Genomic DNA, 19450 nt, shown 5'->3' on the forward strand with positions numbered 1-19450 from the left:
TCTTGCAGGCCGGGGTTCCCTTTCCACAAGAACATGCATCTCATCTGTCCTTTTAGCCTTCCCATCATCAATGGCATCAGAGTTGCACACCAACTTGTCTAGCTTGCTACCTTGACTGACCTGGATCCACAGTCCTTCCAATCGTAGTCTCTAGATAGTGCAGGTTGGTAGAAATGATCCAATTCACCCAGCTATAGATTGAGAAGTAAGTCCACTAAACTTTTTGTTTGCGTTCTGTTCTCAAGCCTCCAAAATAGTTAAGAGTACACATGAGATCCCCTGTTGCCAAGCAGTAAGAATATTTTAAAGCAACTAGATATATATATGACTTAGTCTTGTGTATACCTCAGGAAAAGTATAAAAGAGCAGTGAAGCACAGAGGACAGCCAGAATTTTAACTACCTACTCAGAGGCTGAGTAAGCAGAGCTAGCTACTCGGGAGTCTGAGATCTGAAGATCACTGTTCAATCATGAAAATACAAGTGATTATCTCAAAAAAAAAAAAACAACAGAATTGTAGCAGAGGCTGAAGTGGTAGACCACTATCCTTGGACACAGAAGCTGAGGAATAGTTTCCATGGCACTATCAAGCCTCAAGAATGATGAATGCATGCATGAGCACATGCACATATGCGTGTGTGTACTCGCACATGCATGCACACATACACAAACACAAATGAGTATTTCAATGTGAAGTTTTTATTTTTTTATCTTGCTGTACTTTATTTCCCTGTATTAGTTCACAAATTAACAAAATCAGCTAAGGACCTATTTATATAAAATTCATCGTTTCTCTAAAATCTGCTCTCTTTTTGGAAGCCTGCTTTTATTTGACCCAAAAGTAAATTATTCAGGAAGTCAATTCATCACTTGCAAGTTTATAGTATTAGATGATTGTTTAGATTCCTCCTAGCAATATGATTTTGTGAAATCCTGCATCAAGTAATATATTTCTTTCACTAGAAGAGAAACCTCTGTCAAACAATTAACAATAGCTTATTTTCCTCCTGGCATTCATCTGTAGTTTTATTTTCTTCATATATTTCATGATCTGTCTGTGTATGACAAAGACTGCCGTGAAAATAAAAACACCCTTCTCAGTGCTTAGCATGTGTATACCATTCATAGATACGGAAATTGCTTTGGAATAAATAATGTTCACCCTATCTTGAGAAAGAAGAATTGGTTTCTCAGCACTTTAGGTAAAAACTTGAGGGAAAGAAACAAAAGGAAAAGTGAGGAACAACTCAACACATAGATTCAAATGAAACAAACAAACCAAGAAAACACAAATTAATTCAGTACTCAAGAACCTGCAGGAAATGAAAGATTTAAAAAAATCAGCTATGACAAGCTTATGAAATTCGTGATTACATGGGAGTGCAATGTTGTGAGTATAGTGGCAAAAGCCCAGAATGAACAGAAAGTTCTGTACACAATGCCATGCACCTGTTGTTCTAAATTCCAGGAAGAATAACATCAAGTGGACTGAGGCCAAGTTCATACACAAGTAGGAAGCCAGTTTCTAGCTGAAAAATAAACAGGATAACTTAGGGCTGGGGGCATGACAAAGTGGTAAGAACACACATTTAAGGGGACAAAACACTCAATTCAAACTCTAATATTAGGAGTATGAAAGAAAAAAGCTATGATTTTAAATAATTAGAACAATTGTAACACTTGAGTATTTGAGTGGAGAAAAATCCATTAGAGAGATAGAATGAACCCACATTCCAATGCTCCTTTAGTGATAATGTTTAGTCGTACTTCAGACAAAACAGAGTTACCTTGCAAATGAGCATGGATGTGCATTTGGGTGATGGAAATACTCTACTTACACAGATGTAAATTAAATAGATTTTGGGGGGTAGATTGTAGTTCTTGAACTAAGAGCCTGGGTGTTGTCCATGAGCTTTTTCTCTCAAGGCTACCACTCTAATACTTGGAGCCACAGTTCCAATTCTGATTTTCTGTTGGTTGTTTGGAGATAAGAGGCTCATGGTCTTTCCTGCCCAGGATGGCTTCAAGCCAAGATCTTCAGATCTCAGCCTCCTGAGTAATCCTGATTCCAGGCATGAGCCGTCGATGTTTTTAATAATTTAGTAAATTGTATAGTTACAGAAGCTATAAATTATGATTGTAACCTGTGTAATATATGTGTGTATGTATAGATCAATGCATACAGTTAGAAATATATTAAAATACTTTTGCATCTACAGTAGATTTATGAAATCATCCTTCATTAAAAATATAATGGAAATAAAAGTTAATAAGAAGCAAAACAAAGGTAATTGTTACACCTTTATTTTGTTGAATGGAATATGAATTATGAGAATCAGTTTGGGAAAACCATCTCTACTTTAACAAAATGGATAATTGCTATTAATTCCAATCCATCTCTTTGCCCATATTGTGCATCCTCAAACATGAGTGTCAAAATCAAACCACACTTTTTGCCTTTGTATTTAACTCACCTGTTATAATTTAGGGGCTAGATGAAGTAATCAAATAAAGATTAAAATAATAGTAAGTGAGGCTATTAGTTAGAGCTGAAAAACATTTTAAATATGATAACTAATTAAATTACATATTTCTTACTTTTACTCTGTTGTTATGTCCCTCATTCCCACATTAGGAAAGTACATAGAAGGTTCTCACTAAATTATATGTAATTATTAAAAATGTATTGAAAGAATATGGGCACAGTGTGGTTTTAGCTTATTGAAACCTGTATGGGGTAGTGTGTTTTTGAGGACTTGCAATACATTGTGATGGAGATGAAGGGAGGGATGTGCTTATTCTGGAAAACTGGCTAGAGGATTGCTCCCAGAAAGATAGTGATGAATTCTTCCAAAAGGACAGTAAAATCACTTTCACAACCATGTTCACTACTGCACTTTTCACTGTAGCCAAGTTATGGAAACAGCCCAGATGCCCTTTGGTGAAGGGATGGTTGGCAAAAGTGTGTCATATATACATACGTGGAATGTACTTATCCATTATGAAGACTGTTATGTTATTTGCAAAGCAATGGATAGATCTAAAAATATGTTAAATAAACGAAGTCAAAGCCAGACACACAAAAGACCCATGTTCTGTCTCATATTTGGAAGTTAGAACTTTATACAATTTTACACAGCAATATTAACCAAATCATGCTATTTGTAGAGGAGTATTTAAAAGATGTAATTTTTTATAAAATTGAACTTTTAATCCACCAAAATAAATACCAGGAAACTATCACTTTGAAGATGTGAGGGGAAGTCAAAGGGAAAGAATAAAAAGAGTTATGGAGGAAGAAAGTGAAGACATGATATTCAATGCAGATAGTATGAAACTAGAAAAAATTAACGTGTGGTGAGGTTTAGAAAGACAGGGAAAAGTTATATAAGGATCCATTATACTTAAAAGCATTATTTATTGAATGTAAATTCCCTTGTACAACTAGTTATGATAATAAAAATATAATTAAAAACAATGGAGCCATCTGATCTTAAACTGTGTTCTCTTAAACCATGAGTCAATATAATAGTCTCCTCCTCAGAAATTTTCTTTGCAGGTATTTTCTTTTTAGTGACAGAAAAATGATCAATGCAATGAATATCAATACATCACTTTGCACATCATAGAGAGACACAATAAAAATCACAGTAAAAATGTTAGAATTAACCACATGATAAAATAACAGGTAGAATATGCCAAAAGATCATTGATTGTTTTTCCGAGTACTATACCAATGGTATCTAATTTAATCCTCACAATAATTCCATAAAGTGGAACTACTTACATTTTTATTTCTCAGATGATGATATTGAAGTCTTCAGAGTTGGAATTACTAATACAACATTGCACACATGGTAAGTGTTAGCCTGAGGTTCATCTCCCACTGTATCAATTAACCTCATTCTATTTTATGACTAAAATACCAGCACTTAGTCTACAAATTCTAGGAAAATTTCCCAGAATTATTGTGTACACTCATAATATTTCACTTTATCTTTGTTAGAAAATAGGGAACTGTAATATGAATACTCAAAGTTCATAATCAGTGCATACCTCCCTGGTGAAAGGAAGTGCTATAGTATAACATTCTTGACTTCAAGGTCAAAATAGCAGAAATCATATTCTATCCCTTCACTGAACACTGCACTGCCTGGGGACCCTATCTCTGTTTAACACTGTCTTACTGAAAGAATGACCTCCCCAATTCCTGATGGAAACAGACTGCAGGTCTTATGGACCAATCATTTCCACATTGTAGCTCAACTAATTTGTTTACCATTAGAAGTATTTTGGTTGCTTTTTATACCCAACATTTTGAGAGAAAGGTACTACTTTAAAATGCTATTAAAGTAAGACATATAAAAATCACGTTTGACCCTAGATAAATATTTTACCTTTCATGTACCCAAAAATGCAGTCTGACCTATCATTAATGAATTAAAGCCTCTCCTACTTGGGAATACAATTGTTTTTAAAAGACATAAAGGGCTGGGAAGGTGGCTCTGTGGTAGAGTGCTTGCCTTGCATGCGTGAAGCCCTGGATTTGATTCCTCAGCACCACATAAAAAAAAAAAAAGAAAAAAGCCGCAAGTGGCGCTGTGGCTCAAGTGGAAGAGCGCTATCCTTGAGCTGAAGAGCTGAAAGACAGTGCCTAGGCCCAGAGTTCAGGCCCCACTACCAGACTCCCCCCCCCAAAAAAGACATCAATACTACTATATTTGTTCAAAATATCTTATGATACTGAAGATTCAATTGTAAATTGTTAACACTTGAAAATAACTCTTTTTCTTGGGAGTAGGAAACAAAACACAAGATTAATCCTAATCATTTCCAAAGACATTTATTTATACTACAAATTCACTCTTATAACTACAAAGATTCTAAAAATAACTGAAGCATAGTGTCACAAAGGGCATAATTTAACTTCATCATGTACATTCAAAGGACTGTGCTAATAGAAAACAAAGTTATACTAAAAATTAGCTCACGCAATTCACTTCCATTCTTTTGTTCTATATATTTTAGTTTCATAAAACCTGTCTTTTGATAAAATGATGCATAAAAAGCCTATATACCCACTTACATTTTCAGATTTTAATAATGTTTATTTCAGAAATGTCTTTAGCTGTATAGTCAATGAAATGAAATAACACTAAAGTATTCAAAGGGTTTTCAGAAATTGCAAGACTTGCTCTTGGATGTTATTTATATTGGAAAAGATCTTCAAAAAGCCTTATTTGTTAAAGTTGTGATAGTTACTCCCACAAAAGAATTATTAATGAAGAAACCTTTGTATGTAAAATACAACACACATGCTTTTTTTGTTTATTTGTTTTTGCAATGTATATCTAACAAACATATCCACAATACTGTTTTTCAGTCAATATGATCGGATATTCAAACCTAAAAAATACGTGATTTATTCTTAGAGTGAATAGATAGTATCTTATAAAGAAAGTTATTTTCAACAGAAATCCGGAAAGGGTTTATCCACCTTGAGTTTCACAGGAATAACCAGAGTGTAATACCTCTTTGGTCAAGTCAGTCAAACTCACTCCATGAGTATATCTTAAAAGTATAGCCAATTTAAGAGGTCAAATACATATTTTGTACTGACAGTCATCTTACAGCAATAACTTACTACTTAAATATATGTGTATCTTCTTGCCTAACATATACAAAGAGCTGAAAGTGATCTCTTTTATATAACTTAATCTTGTAAATGCTTTAATTATGATGATGTTATTATTTGACGAATAAAATGTACAGAAGGGTGGTTCCACTGAAATAACAGTACGGAACACTGATAAATAACAACATTGCAACACAGTACTTTTCAGCCTCTCTCTGTCCTCATTGGCAAGCAACATTGCAACCGCACACACACACACACACACACACACACACACACATACACACACACATACACACATATTTGCGTACATGAACACACACATTTACAGGCAAGGCAAATTCAGGGTTTATTGTACAATAAAGTTCAAATAAAATATTAGTGATAAGGCTAAGGATAATGGGTGTAGAGGAGCACCTAGAAACGGAAGTTAATGGTCTAGGAAATTTGTTTAACAGGATCCTAACAGAGAACTTCCAAAACATGCAAAAAGACAGGCCTATTCAGATACAAGAAGCTTTTAGAATTCCAAATAGACCAGAAAAGAATAGGACATCCCACCGTCACATTATAATCCACACAGGATCAACTCAGACCAAGAAAAGATCCTTAAAGCTGTGAAGGAGACAAGATTAATCACTTATAAAGGAAAACCAATTAGAATCACCTCAGATTTCTCAGCAGAGACAAGCAAAGCAAGAAGAGCCTGGAATGATGTATCCCATGCCCTAAAAACAAACAACTATCAACCAAGAATACTGTACCCAGCTAAACTCTCCTTCATAACTGAAGGCCAAATAAAAGCCTTCCATAGGAAAGAAAAATTGAAACAATACCTCTCCACCAAACTAGCCCTGCAAAAGATTCTTAAAGATGTCCTACATAGAAAACCAACAAGACCACAATAAAGGCCAAGAAACTGCACCCAAACTGAGAATCCAAGAACCATGGAAAGAACCCAATTTTTGCAGCCCCGGAGAAGGTGGATAACATGGCAGGAAGTCCCTAATACCTCTCAGTCCTTTTTATCAACATTAACGGACTTAACTCTCCAATTAAGCGAAATAGACTGTCTAGTTGGATTTAAAAAAAAAGTTCCTTCTATCTGCTGTCTTCAGGAGTCACAACTTGCCCATAAAAACAAACACATTTTCAATGTTAAAGGCTGGAACAAAATCTACCAAGCAAATGGCCCCCATAAACAGGCAGGAGTTGCAATCCTAATATCAGATAAAATAGACTTCAAATTAAAATTTGTGACAAGAGATAAAGAAGGTCGCTACATACTAATTAAGGGTTCTCTCCTGCAGGAGGATATTACAATTCTAAATATCTATTCTCCAAAAAACGTAGCACCCAAATTTATCCAACAAACACTACTTTTCCTCAAATCCCACATAGATCCAAAGACATTAATAGTTGGAGATTTTAAAACACCACTCTCCCCACTAGATAGATCAACTCGGCAAAAACTAAACAGAGAAACCACAAATCTAAACAGCTGCAGAGATCAACAAGATTTAACAGACATCTAGCGAATATTTCACCCAGCAGCATCAGAATACACGTTTTTCTCAGCAGCACAAGGAACATTGTCTAAAATAGACCACATTTTAGGCCACAAAGCAAACTTGTCTAAATTCAGAAACAGTGAAGTTATACCTTGCATTCTCTCTGACCACAAGGGAATAAAACTAGAACTCAACACCAAAAGCCACCAAAGGAAGGCCCGTAGCACATGGAAGCTGAACAACACACTACTGAATCACGAGTGGGTCATGGAAGATATTAGAAAGGAAATTCAAATGTTCATGCTATTCAACAAAACTGAGAACACAAGTTACCAGCTCCTTTGGGACACAGCAAAGGCAGTACTCAGAGGCAAGTTTATAGCTCTGAACTCCTACATCAACAAATTGGGGAGATCTGAAACCAACAATTTAATGACATATATAAACCTCCTTGAAAAGAGCAGCAAGATAAACCCCAATCCAGTAGATGGAAAGAAACAATTAAAATTAAATCAGAATTAAATAAATGAGAATCCAAAAAAAACTATAGAAAGAATCGACCAAACAAAGAGTTGGTTCTTCGAAAAAATTAACAAAATTGACAGACCCTTAGCAAATCATATCAGAAAAAGAAGAGAACACAACCAAATAAATAAACTCAGAGATGAGAATGGAAACAACACCACAAAAACAACCAAGATTCAGAACATTATAAGGGAATACTTCTCAAAACTTTATGCTAATAAGTTTGAGAACTTGACAGAAATGGACCTTTTCCTAGCAAATATTGACATTCCAAAACTAAAACAAGATGAGTTAAACCATCTTAACAGACCCATATCAAGCATTGAAATAGAAACAGCAATAAGAGAACTCCCAGGTAAGAAAAGTCCAGGACCAGATAGTTTTACAGCGGAATTCTACAAGGCCTTCAAAGCAGAGCTCACACCAATACTCCTCCAACTCTTCAATGAAATTGAAAGAAAAAATTCACTACCGAACACATTCTATGCAGCCATCATAATTCTCATCCCCAAACCAGGCAGGGACTCATCAAAGAAAGAAAACTATAGACCCATTTCTTTGATGAACATTGAGGCAAAACTTCTAAACAAAATTTTGGCCAATCGACTTCAACAATTCATCCAAAAAATCATACACCAATATCATACAGGATTCATTTCAGGAATGCAAAGCTGGTTCAATATATGCAAATCAATTAATATAATTCATCACATCAACAGGAGCAAGGATAAGAACCACATGGTTATCTCAATAAATGCAGAAAAAGCATTCAACAAGATTCAACACCCCTTTATGATGAAGGTTTTGGAAAAATTAGGAATCCATGGGACATTCCTCAATACAATAAAGGCTGTATACTTAATGGTGAAAAACTAAAGACATTTCCTCTTAACTCAGGAACAAGACAAGGATGTCCACTCTCTCCACGTCTCTTCAATCTAGTATTAGAATGCCTAGCTACAGCAATAAGACAAGATCCAAACATAAAGGGGATCCACATAGGGAAAGAAGAAATAAAACTCTCCTTCTTTGCAGATGACATGATCTTGTATTTAATGAATCCCATAGACTCCACTCCCAAATTACTCAATTTGATTAAAAACTTTGGCAAAGTAGCCTGGTATAAAATTAAGCCCCCCAAATCAATGGCTTTTCTGTATGCCAACAATGAGAAAAGTGTGGCTGAAATTAGGAAAGTAACTCCATTTGTAATATCCCCACAAAAATTAAAATACCTAGGAATTAACAACAAAATGAGTGAAGGACCTTTATGATGAAAACTTTAAAATCTTGAAAAAGGAAATCAAAACAATACTTAGAAAATGGCAAAACATTTCATGCACCTGGATTGGAAAGATTAACATCGTGAAAATGGCAATACTTCCCAAGGCTATCTACAAATTCAATGCGATACCTGTCAAAATTCCAACCTTGTTCTTCAAGGAAATAGAAGAGGCATTCTAAAAATTCATATGGAACAATAAAAGACCCCTATTAGCAAAAACGATCCTCAATGGAAAGAACACTACTGGAGGAATATCAATACCAAATTTCAAACTCTACTATTAAGCCATAGTAATCAAAACAGCTTGGTACTGGCATAAGAACAGACCTCACAACCAATGGAATAGAATTAAAAACCCAGAAATGAACCTACAGATCTATAGCCATCTAATATTTGATAAGAGAGCTAAAAAAATAGAATGGAAGAAAGACAGCCTCTCCAGTAAATGGTGCTGGCAAAATTGGTTAACTACTTGTAGAAAACTAAAGCTAGATCCTTATATATCACCCGGCACAAGAATCAATTCCAAATAGATCAAAGACCTCGGAGTCAAACCAGACACTCTGAAAACATTACAGGATGGAATAGGAGAAACCTTAGGTCTCCTTGCTCAGGCCGAAATTTTCTTTATAGAGACCAGGAAACAACAAATCACAGAAAGGTTCGACAAATGGGATTGCATGAAGTTTCAGAGCTTCTGCATGGCAAAGGACTTAGCTAGCAAGATCAATAGAAAGCCCACAGATTGGGAGAAGATCTTCAATAGCCATACAACGTACAAGGGTCTCATATCTAAAATATACTTGGAACTTAAAGAATTAAATCCCCCTACAACAAATCCTCAAGGAAACAACTGCCCAATAAATAAGTTGGCTAAAGACATAAAGAGAAACTTCTCTGAAGAAGAAAGAATGATGGCCAATAGACACATGAAGAAATGCTCAATCTCCCTAGCCATAAAAGAAATGCAAATCAAAACAACATTGAGATACCAGCTCACCCCAGTTAGAATGGCAAAAATCAAGAACTCTAACAACAACAGATGCTGGAGGGGATGTGGACAGAAGGGAACCGTACTTCATTGTTGGTGGGAATGTAAACTTGTTCAACCACGTTGGACAGCAGTATGGAGGTTCCTCAAAAGACTTCACATAGAGCTCCCCTATGACCCAGCAATCCCACTTTTGGGTATTTACCCAAATGTTTACAAACAAGACCACACTAAAGCTACCAGCACAACTATGTTTATTGCAGCATTATTTACCAAAGCTAAGATATGGAACCAACCCAGATGCCCCTCAGTAGATGAATGGATCAAGAAAAAGTTGTATATGTACACAATGGAATTCTATGCCTCCATCAGAAAGAATGACATTGCCCCATTTGTTAGGAAATGGAAAGGCTTGGAAAAAATTATATTAAGTGAAGTAAGCCAAGCCCAAAGAAACATAGGTCCCATGGTTTCCCTTATTTGCAATATCTAGTATAAGTATGAGTCAAGCAGAAAAGGTCAGATAATGTGATGTTAGGAAAATGAACCCTTAGATATGTATTTTAATGTTTTTTTTTCTTTCATGCATTTGTTTCTAACGCATTTATAAGATTATTTCTTTGTTGCTTTGTATGTCCCTCCCCCACAGTATAACCCCTGCTTTCACTATATTTGATGTTGGTTCAATTTGTAGAGGACAGGGGGAAAAACTAGTCATTTAAGGATACAGTTGGACCCGTTGCAACAATGAGAAGTACATGTTGTCATGTCGAAAACGAACTTTACAACTTTGGTGCGGGGGGGGGGGGGGGGGCGGAGGGGAGGAAGGGAGGACAGGGGGTGGGAAGATTGGGTGGGGGGGGCGGGGGGAGCCTGGGAAGGGATGTGAAGGGCAAAGAAAGGAGGAATGTGCAATGCTTGATAAGAAATATACTCATTATCTTGCCCATGTAATTGTAAGCCCTCTGTACAGTATGTTCACAAAAAAATAAAAATAAATAAATAATAGAAAAGAAAAGAAAAGAACCTAAGGGATATGAGGACCAAATTATAATGATATTTCACTAGGTATCCTATGTGAAAGCAAAACAAAATGCACCAGAAGAAAGCTCAGAAAATCTGAATATAATACAGGCCTATTTGTCCTCCCTAACTGTCATAGATGTATATGTTAATTCTAAGGAGACTTAAGTTCTAATAGCATTCGAAGTATTGGAAGACACTCATGTTTTACCGATACAAATTATGTCCATACAGGTAGACCCATTGCAACAGTGAAATGCACAAGTCGTTATGTCGAAAACGAACTTTACAACTTTCGTGCAGGGGGTGGGGAGGAGAGGGGAGAAGGGAAGGCGGGGAGGATTGGGTGGGGAGGATGGAAAGGGAAACAACGGAGGAGTCTACAATGCTTGATAAGAAATGTACTCACTATCTTGCCCATGTAATTGTAACTCCTCTGTACAGTATTTTCACAATAAAAAAAAACAAAGTATGTCCAAAAAAATATTAGTGATTAGGAAAAATGATAATTTGCCTTATTACAAAATAATACATAATCCACTCACCACGGTGGTTTACATTTTCCCTGTCTCTCCACAATTGACTATTTATTTTTAGTTCATTCATTCATTCATTAGTTTGGTGCTAATACTAGAGCTTGAACTCAGGGCCTGGCTCTGTCTCAGAATTTGTTGTTTATTTTGTTTTAGTTTTCTCAAGGCTAGCATTTTACCGCTTGTAAGAGCTCCATTTCTAGCTTTTGCTGGTTACTTTCAAACCAGAATCTAATGGACTATTTTTCTTGGTCTGGTTTCAAACCACAATCATCAGATTTTGTCTTTCTGATTAGCTAGGAATAAAGACATGAGCCACCAGTGTGGCTCCTACTTTTTCCTATACTTATCTATTGCACATACTTAGATAGCAATTTAATATTGAGAGTATAGAAGCAAGATGTACAGTGATTATATTGTTCTGTCAGAAATTCAAGTTAGTAATGTAAATTTCTTCTTAAGACCATACACAAAAAATCCTTAAGAAGAAATCTGATGATTTGTGTGTGTGTGTGTGTGTGTGTGTGTGCTGTTGCAATATGTTCCACATATAAGCACTGTGCAGGTGTGTCCAGCCATTCACAGTTATTGGATAAATATCTGCCTTGAGATACCAACTCATGGACAATGTCTAAGTGTCCACTCTAGGCTTCCCCATGAAGAGGATTATACTTATCCTCATACCTAGTATTCATATGAGTGGCCTTTTTGGAAAGTAGTGTCTGCACTGTAGTAAGCTGCAAGGCAAGCACTCTACACTGAGCCACCTTCCCAGCCCAAGGATTAAGATTCTTATCTGTAATTTAGTCAAAGCTATGTCTCTTTATGTAGGCGACTAACAATGTATTTACTAATTTCAAGTAAATACATAAATTCTATTTCATCTTTTTTTAAAAATAAAAAAAACTTGTTTGCTCTGTAAATTGAGTAGAAGCATGGATTTTGTGGCTAGCTAGGTCATTGCACATCTGGATCTCTTTTCCTCTCTCTGTTTTATGGTTCTCATAGACAATATGATTGCTCCATAATTATCCTAATTTATTTTGCTTTTATATTTTTGGTTGCATCATTTCACTTTCTGCTCTGCCATTTCCCAAAACAGCACCACATGAACAGAAAAATCCAGAAGTGGTGCTGTGGCTCAAGTGGTAGAGCGCTTACCTTGATTTGAAGAGCTCAAGCACAGTGCCCAGGCCCAGAGTTCAGGCCCCACAACTAATTAAAAAAAAAAGAATCTCAATATTTGATAATTCTACTAACAGATCTGACTGAAATCAGTTGAATCACACTTTTCCTGTAAAATGAAATAATAGATCCAGGCTAGGAAAGCAGCTAGAGAAGGCAGGCAGATTGTATCTGTAAAAAAACTTGTGGAAAATGGAATCGAGGATTACTTACTGGTGATTCACTTGCACTTGAAGCATGATTCTGAATTATTGCTTGCTGATTCTGAACTATTGCTTTGATCATTATATTCTCCAAGAAGAAAAAGTGAAATTTAATTGATAGCAAAGGACTACTAATACATTTTGACTTCTCATTAAGCATCTTCAATCATCAAAATCACCTGAAGACAATAGATAGGCCTATTTTTAGATGAAAACAAGTGTCTTAAAAAAAAAACCAAGAATTTAGGTAGTCATACAAAGGACTTCTATTTTACTAATGCATTATACATTTTTTTCTAATGTTGGATACCAACATTAGAAAGCTACTAGAAAGCTCTTAAATCCCATATGTTGAAGTGAGTTCTCTTACACTATAACATGGTATTTCCCAAATCATTTACATAGAAGGCATTGTTTCCTATTTTCTCATTCCTAGAATAAGCTGCACATGAAGACACCACTGGTCCATATTTTCAGTCTTTACCTTTGAATACTGAGGAAAATCTTTCCTCTGCTCCCTATAATTCACTACTCTCCAGTTAGAATAATTTAGAATAGTAAAAATGGAAAAAGAGAAAATAAATCATGGTGAAAAAACATATGCAGAACATTCACCAGTTTTTTCTGACCAGTTCAACCAATGTGAACTATTGGGGAAATACATGGACACCTCATTCCCACTGGTACTCAAAATCTCTGGTTAGGCAATTCTGACGAAGACAAGGAACAAGATGAAAAAATGAGGAATGGTATCTATTGCAAGAAAAAAATGGAGTAGGATCCAAGCAAATTTCTTCTTTGGGATGCCGAAATTTATCGGCTTACTGTGGTGTGAACACTACTTTCCAAAAAGGCCACCCAGATGAATACTAGGGATGAGGATGAGTATACCCCTCTTCATCGCGAAGCCAAGAGTGGACACTTAGACATTGTCCATGAGTTGGTAGCTCAAGGCAGATATTCATGCAATAACTCTGAATGGCTGGACACCCCTGCACAGTACTTATATGTGGAATAATACCAGAATGGCTTCTTTATTACTTCATCATGATGCAGATACCAATCCCCAAACTAAAGGCCTCTTGACCTCTTTGCATCTTGCTGCTGGGAATAGAAATAGCAAAGATACTCTGTATCTCCTTCTGTTGAACCACTATATCAAACCAGGTCTGAAGAACAACACCAGGTCTGAAGAACAACTTTGAAGAAACTGCATTTGATATTGCCAAAAGATAAGTATGTATCACTACCTCTTTGAAGTTGTCGAAGGCTGTACAAATTGTTCTCCTAACTCGTAATGGTTTGGTTAAGTTTCTTAAATTTCAAAAATGCCAGTCCATCTTTTGTGTCCCTACAAATTTTTTTCACAATACAAAACAACAGCAATATCTTACTATAAAAATTTAGGTATTCCATGGTATTCTTCCAAGTGAATTGCATGACTTTGATATCAAAATGTATTCAAGAGTTGTTTGTATACATCTGTAATGATTTCTGCAGAGTTTGTGATTTTTTAAATCAGAAATATTTTTAACTTTTCTGTTGAAATGAATAGTATAGAAACTAAAGATGTTCCGGGTGCTTTTCTGAAAAAAGTATATCTATGTTTGTGTAATGTCCATAATCTATTTCATTCTCTCCTAGATATAATACTTTGAATTCTACATTGTAATATAATGTATAGACTCATTAATAAATGTGACCTTGCAGATTGCATTCCATATAGAAGAATTTTAAGACTCCTTTTTCTTTTTGTAGTTTCTTATATTATTTTATTTCTTTGGGATAAAATGGCAATATTATCTAATTTCAAGTTTTGTAAAGGTTATGCTATGTAAAGGCCTTTCTAAGGAGAAAATTTAATACACTGATGTCAAACTAACCTTTAATTCTATGAATTACATGTATTGTTACACTTGTATTTTTGTAATCAACTTTTTAATAACTGTTTTTCATTTCTTGCATCAGAAGAATGAAAAATATGGAATACTTCACAAATTTTCATATCCTCCTTGTGCAAGTGCCATGTTAATCTCTGTATTGTTGTAATTTGGGTAGACCTGCTGCTGAAGCATGTATTATCCTCTAAATTTAAGTACGTAATGATACAATCTTTATACAGACATATATCCATGGTTGCCTATTTGTAACAAGGAACCCTTATTGTTCCTAAAAATGCTATTGATCTTATTTCTCTAAATTTCTGTGTACAGTGGAAAAACACTTATATAGTTTGGTCGATTGCTCACATTTACAATTTTTTGGTCAATGACTATTTTGTCATTTTCATTTTAAATTTGATCATACTTTGAAGCCTTTATAGCTAAGTCCAAAGGTGGTGGCTTTTCAAGTACTTATTTATCAACTGAGTTAGCTTTGTGGAGCTAATGGATTCAAAGTAAGCCTTACTTAAGAGCTTCTTCTAACTTTCTGCAGGTTAAAATTTCCCAAATGAGGTCTTCCTGGGACAAATGTCTACCTGAACTGTGAAGACTCAGGGTCTATGTTGAGGGGGCAGAATGATGCAGGCTCCAGCCTCGGGATTATCTGAGGACTGTGTTTGGGATTAAGAAAACTTTTGGAACGCCAGGCTACAGAGGGAAAATGTTCCCTCTCCCTATCTCAAAACATGTCACACACTCCTGGGAGCTGAGGAAGTGGCTCTTCTGCTTGCTTAAGCATAGATGAACAGCTGGTCAAGCATTTTGCTGAGATTGGAGAAGTGGTTTGAGCTTGCTCTAAAATAGTTTAGATAATAATATACCTAGACTAGGTGAAGTAAAAATGTATCTGTGGAAATTTTTTGTGTGAATGTTTTCTGACCAAATCTTGGCAAAGATTATGCTTGCTAGTCTTTAAATACCCCTAACAATAAAGCACAGCATGCAGTGGCAATTGCTGTTTGCACACTGCATCCCCTGTGTCCTGGTGATTTTGTGACCCTTACCCAGGGAGCGCAATGCACTAGACATTGACCCTGAACCTTTACCTTTCTTCCATGTAGGAACAGACCAACCAGAATATCTTACCATGACAACATGGATTGTCTTACTGGAACAAAAATAATCTTTGTTACAAGGTATCATAGAGAGATGAACAGTTCAGACAGAATTGTTCAGAATGGAAGGTATTTTATCAAAACATAATTGTTTATTATACGTATCATTTCAAAAGTAGCTGAAGCCAAGAAAGTGAAAAAATTGTTCGTATGCATGATTACCTACTGTCCTGACCTGTCTATCATCCAACCAAGCAGGAACTTACACTACTGACATTCTATCACCAAATATTGCAATAGCTCCTGGAGAAGTCCATATGTTTCTCCTCGATATTAGGTCTTAAATTTGTAATGTTTTAATCAAAGTGTTTCCTCTTGCCTCCAGGCTGCATATCTACAAATGGTAAAGCTTTAAGTCTAACTCTATCAAAAACTGAGGTACAGATAATGGAATAATACTTTAAAACAGAGTTGCCTTTGATTCCCTAAACACAACACAACAATGCAAAACAATTTTTATATTATATGTACTTATATATTTTATGTTTATATGTGCTGATTTTAAACTTCATACAGTGAATCTTACTAGAATTGATAATTTGACAAATATATTGACATTTATTCCCATAAATAGATTGGATATAAATAATTAGGTTTAGAATATATATTAGAATATAAAAAGTATCAATGCAATATCTTCAGTATAAGCTTGTGATACCTTCTAAGTGTTCGTGGTCTTCTGAATACACGTGGTAAAATAACAGTATTGTTTTCTGCTAATCTATAAGGGATTTTATTCTGATGCTCTGTTTATTGTTTTAACTTGCTGGTCCCAAAGTGTTTTTCTCCATATTTCTGAAGCATTCTTACTGATTATACCCAAATTTTGCTGATATGATGTCTAAAAGCTATTATTCTTCTGCAGGACCCACGGGTCCTAGGATGACAGGTCCCAGTTATCTGCATCATCAGATAACAAGGGCATGACTTCTCACATAGGCCCATGCAACATGCGAACAGAAAATAATTAAAGACTCATCTCAATTTCTCATTTCCTATAATATTTCAGGGCCCCAATTACTTACAAGAATTAGCAGTAATCAATTGTGAAATGCAAGGCAACTTAAAATGAAAGATGAGATCACAAAATCTGAGAGAAAGTACTGTAATTCAAACTTTCAATTTACAGATGACCAGCCCATATGAGTGAACAAAATCACAAATGAACAAGGTTATTTTTAATACCACTTTCCTAATGATGAATAAAAGATTTCAGTGCAGCCAAAAAAATAGTTTCTGGAATGATAGATCATAATTGGTCAACCAAGACTAGGAAAACTTGATTTAGAGGTCAAATATAATTTAGAAAAACATTAATTGAGAAGACCCTTAGTGCTTCAAAACACTGGTACTTCAGTAAAACTTGGTTCTGTAGTATAAAAATGTCATTCTCAAACCAATGTAACCTACATTTAATCTCCTGAAAGTATATTCCTTTTCAAATAAACTTTTAAAAATCATATTCACCAAAATAACACTTGACAAGTAGATGATAGTGACATTAAAAGTTTTTCAAGTGTAGGAATCAAGTTACAATAGAGTTCATTTATTTACCCAGCACTAATGCAAAATAAGTTCAACCATTCATTAAAGTGTAGAAATAGTATCTCCCACCATTTGCGTTGTTCAGTAGGTACCTTCCAGAAATGTGTTAAATAGATCAGCCTCCCATAATTCAAACCCAAATATTAGCTAATAAAGTAAATTTCATCACATAAGAAGGTACATTTTAAAGTCACTAATAGTTGCCTTATCATTGTTGCCTTATCATATATTTTCCCTATCTGTGTAACATAGTAAGAAATATGACTTTAAGTCTTGAATATGGGTACTGATGGGAGATTTGACAAACATAAAATCTGTCTTCTATTTCTATCATATTCCTCTAAGTAGTAAATTTTAGTTTTATTCTTTTTCCAATACTTATAGATAGTAGAAAAAATTATCCTATGTAAAATAAAATAATCACATACCATTGTACAAAGCCATTTATAAAAACTGGTAGGAATAAATTCTAGGCCATTTTTAAACATTCCTTTTGACTAAAGATTAATCTTCCAAATGAACGAGAATAAAATCATGTCTAAGTGCTTCACATCTCCAGTCTTGCAAATTGTTATTGCAGATGAATGAATTATGGAAATATAAGCTGACATCAGTTGCCTATATATTCTCCATGCTGGCTGATACTCAGAATTTGCACAGCACAGGAAAACAGGTGCAATGACTGGCTTCTCACATCAGGGTGAATTTTTGGCATTGCTGGGCTTCGAACTCAGGGCCTAAGAGGCCCAACTGCCCAATCGGTCCACGTGATCACACCAGACTTTGACCACTAAGGAGATGGGCTTTTCCCAAGAACTGAGATCGAGCCACAGGGAGGCCAAAATAGTGCTCAATGCATCATTTAAACATGGGATGTATATTCACATCCGTGTGGGGACTGCATCGTGCATTGAGTGTATTTATTGTGTTTATTTTGTATGCTATTCATGGATTATTGTGTATTTTCTCATGTATATAATGACAGGTATAACTGCGCTGACATGGATAACAACTTATTCCCATGACCACAGGGTGGCCCATGCATTCTCCATCCTAGCTGAGACCCAAGACTTGCACAGGAAAGGAAAACATATGCAACCATTGGCGTCTTACATCAAGATGAATCTTTTGGCAGGGCTGGGATCTGAACTCGGGGCCTAGCAGGCCCAATTGGTGAATGGGTCCATATGAGCACAACAGCCTGTGAGCGACAAAGGAGCTAGGCATTTCCAGTACCTGAATTTGAGCCCCCTGGGGGGAGAGTGGGGAGCACAATAGTCATCCATTCATAAGTAAAAGGTAGAATGCAAATAAGTACATATTTGTATAGAGTAGGATTGATGGTGACTTGTGATGGAATCCAATCTGTGTGTACCTATATTTGGGTATTTTCTGATGCATTCATTTCATGTCTGTGATGATTATTGTCATGCCTCATTAACTCTTCTTTACAAATAATCTATACCCCATGAGTCTTGCGTATCATTTCCTACTCGCATCATGCACAAACTACTCATTCAAGGATGAGATCGATCGCATGCCATGACTCTTCCTAGGTCCAGAAACAAGTATCTCAGGATCTCCCACCATTCCCTCCTCCTAGGGGGACTGAATTCAAGCCTCAGTCCTGGAAAAGTTACTCCTTATATACATCTTAACGATAGGATTTATACTTCCGTTCAGATGTTCAGTCCATATTGTGTTTGGTGTGTTTATTCATTTTATTTATTGTTTTATTAATTTATTTACTACTTATTTTATTGACTCTGATGACACTTATACCAATTATTACATTGTTTACATCCTATCACATAGAATCTAGATTTTAGATGTATGTGTTCTCCATCATGCCTGGCAGTGCTAGGATCTGATCTCAGGGCCTAGCAGGCCCAATTCATGAATGGGTGAGTTTGAGGATGGGATCCCCTAGCCAATGAAGCTGTTAAGTGGTTCCCA

The 19450-nt window shown here is 35.6% G+C and overlaps 1 pseudogene; it reads right to left on the reverse strand.

Moving 5' to 3' along the window:
- Positions 1–14866: 14866 nt before the first annotated feature.
- On the reverse strand, positions 14867–14966 carry LOC122126450 (annotated as a pseudogene).
- Between the last annotated feature and the right edge of the window lie 4484 nt (positions 14967–19450).

This window comes from Dipodomys spectabilis, unplaced genomic scaffold (assembly GCF_019054845.1).
Source record: "Dipodomys spectabilis isolate Male_0828 unplaced genomic scaffold, ASM1905484v1 ptg000278l, whole genome shotgun sequence".
NCBI classification, from domain to species: Eukaryota; Metazoa; Chordata; class Mammalia; order Rodentia; family Heteromyidae; genus Dipodomys; species Dipodomys spectabilis.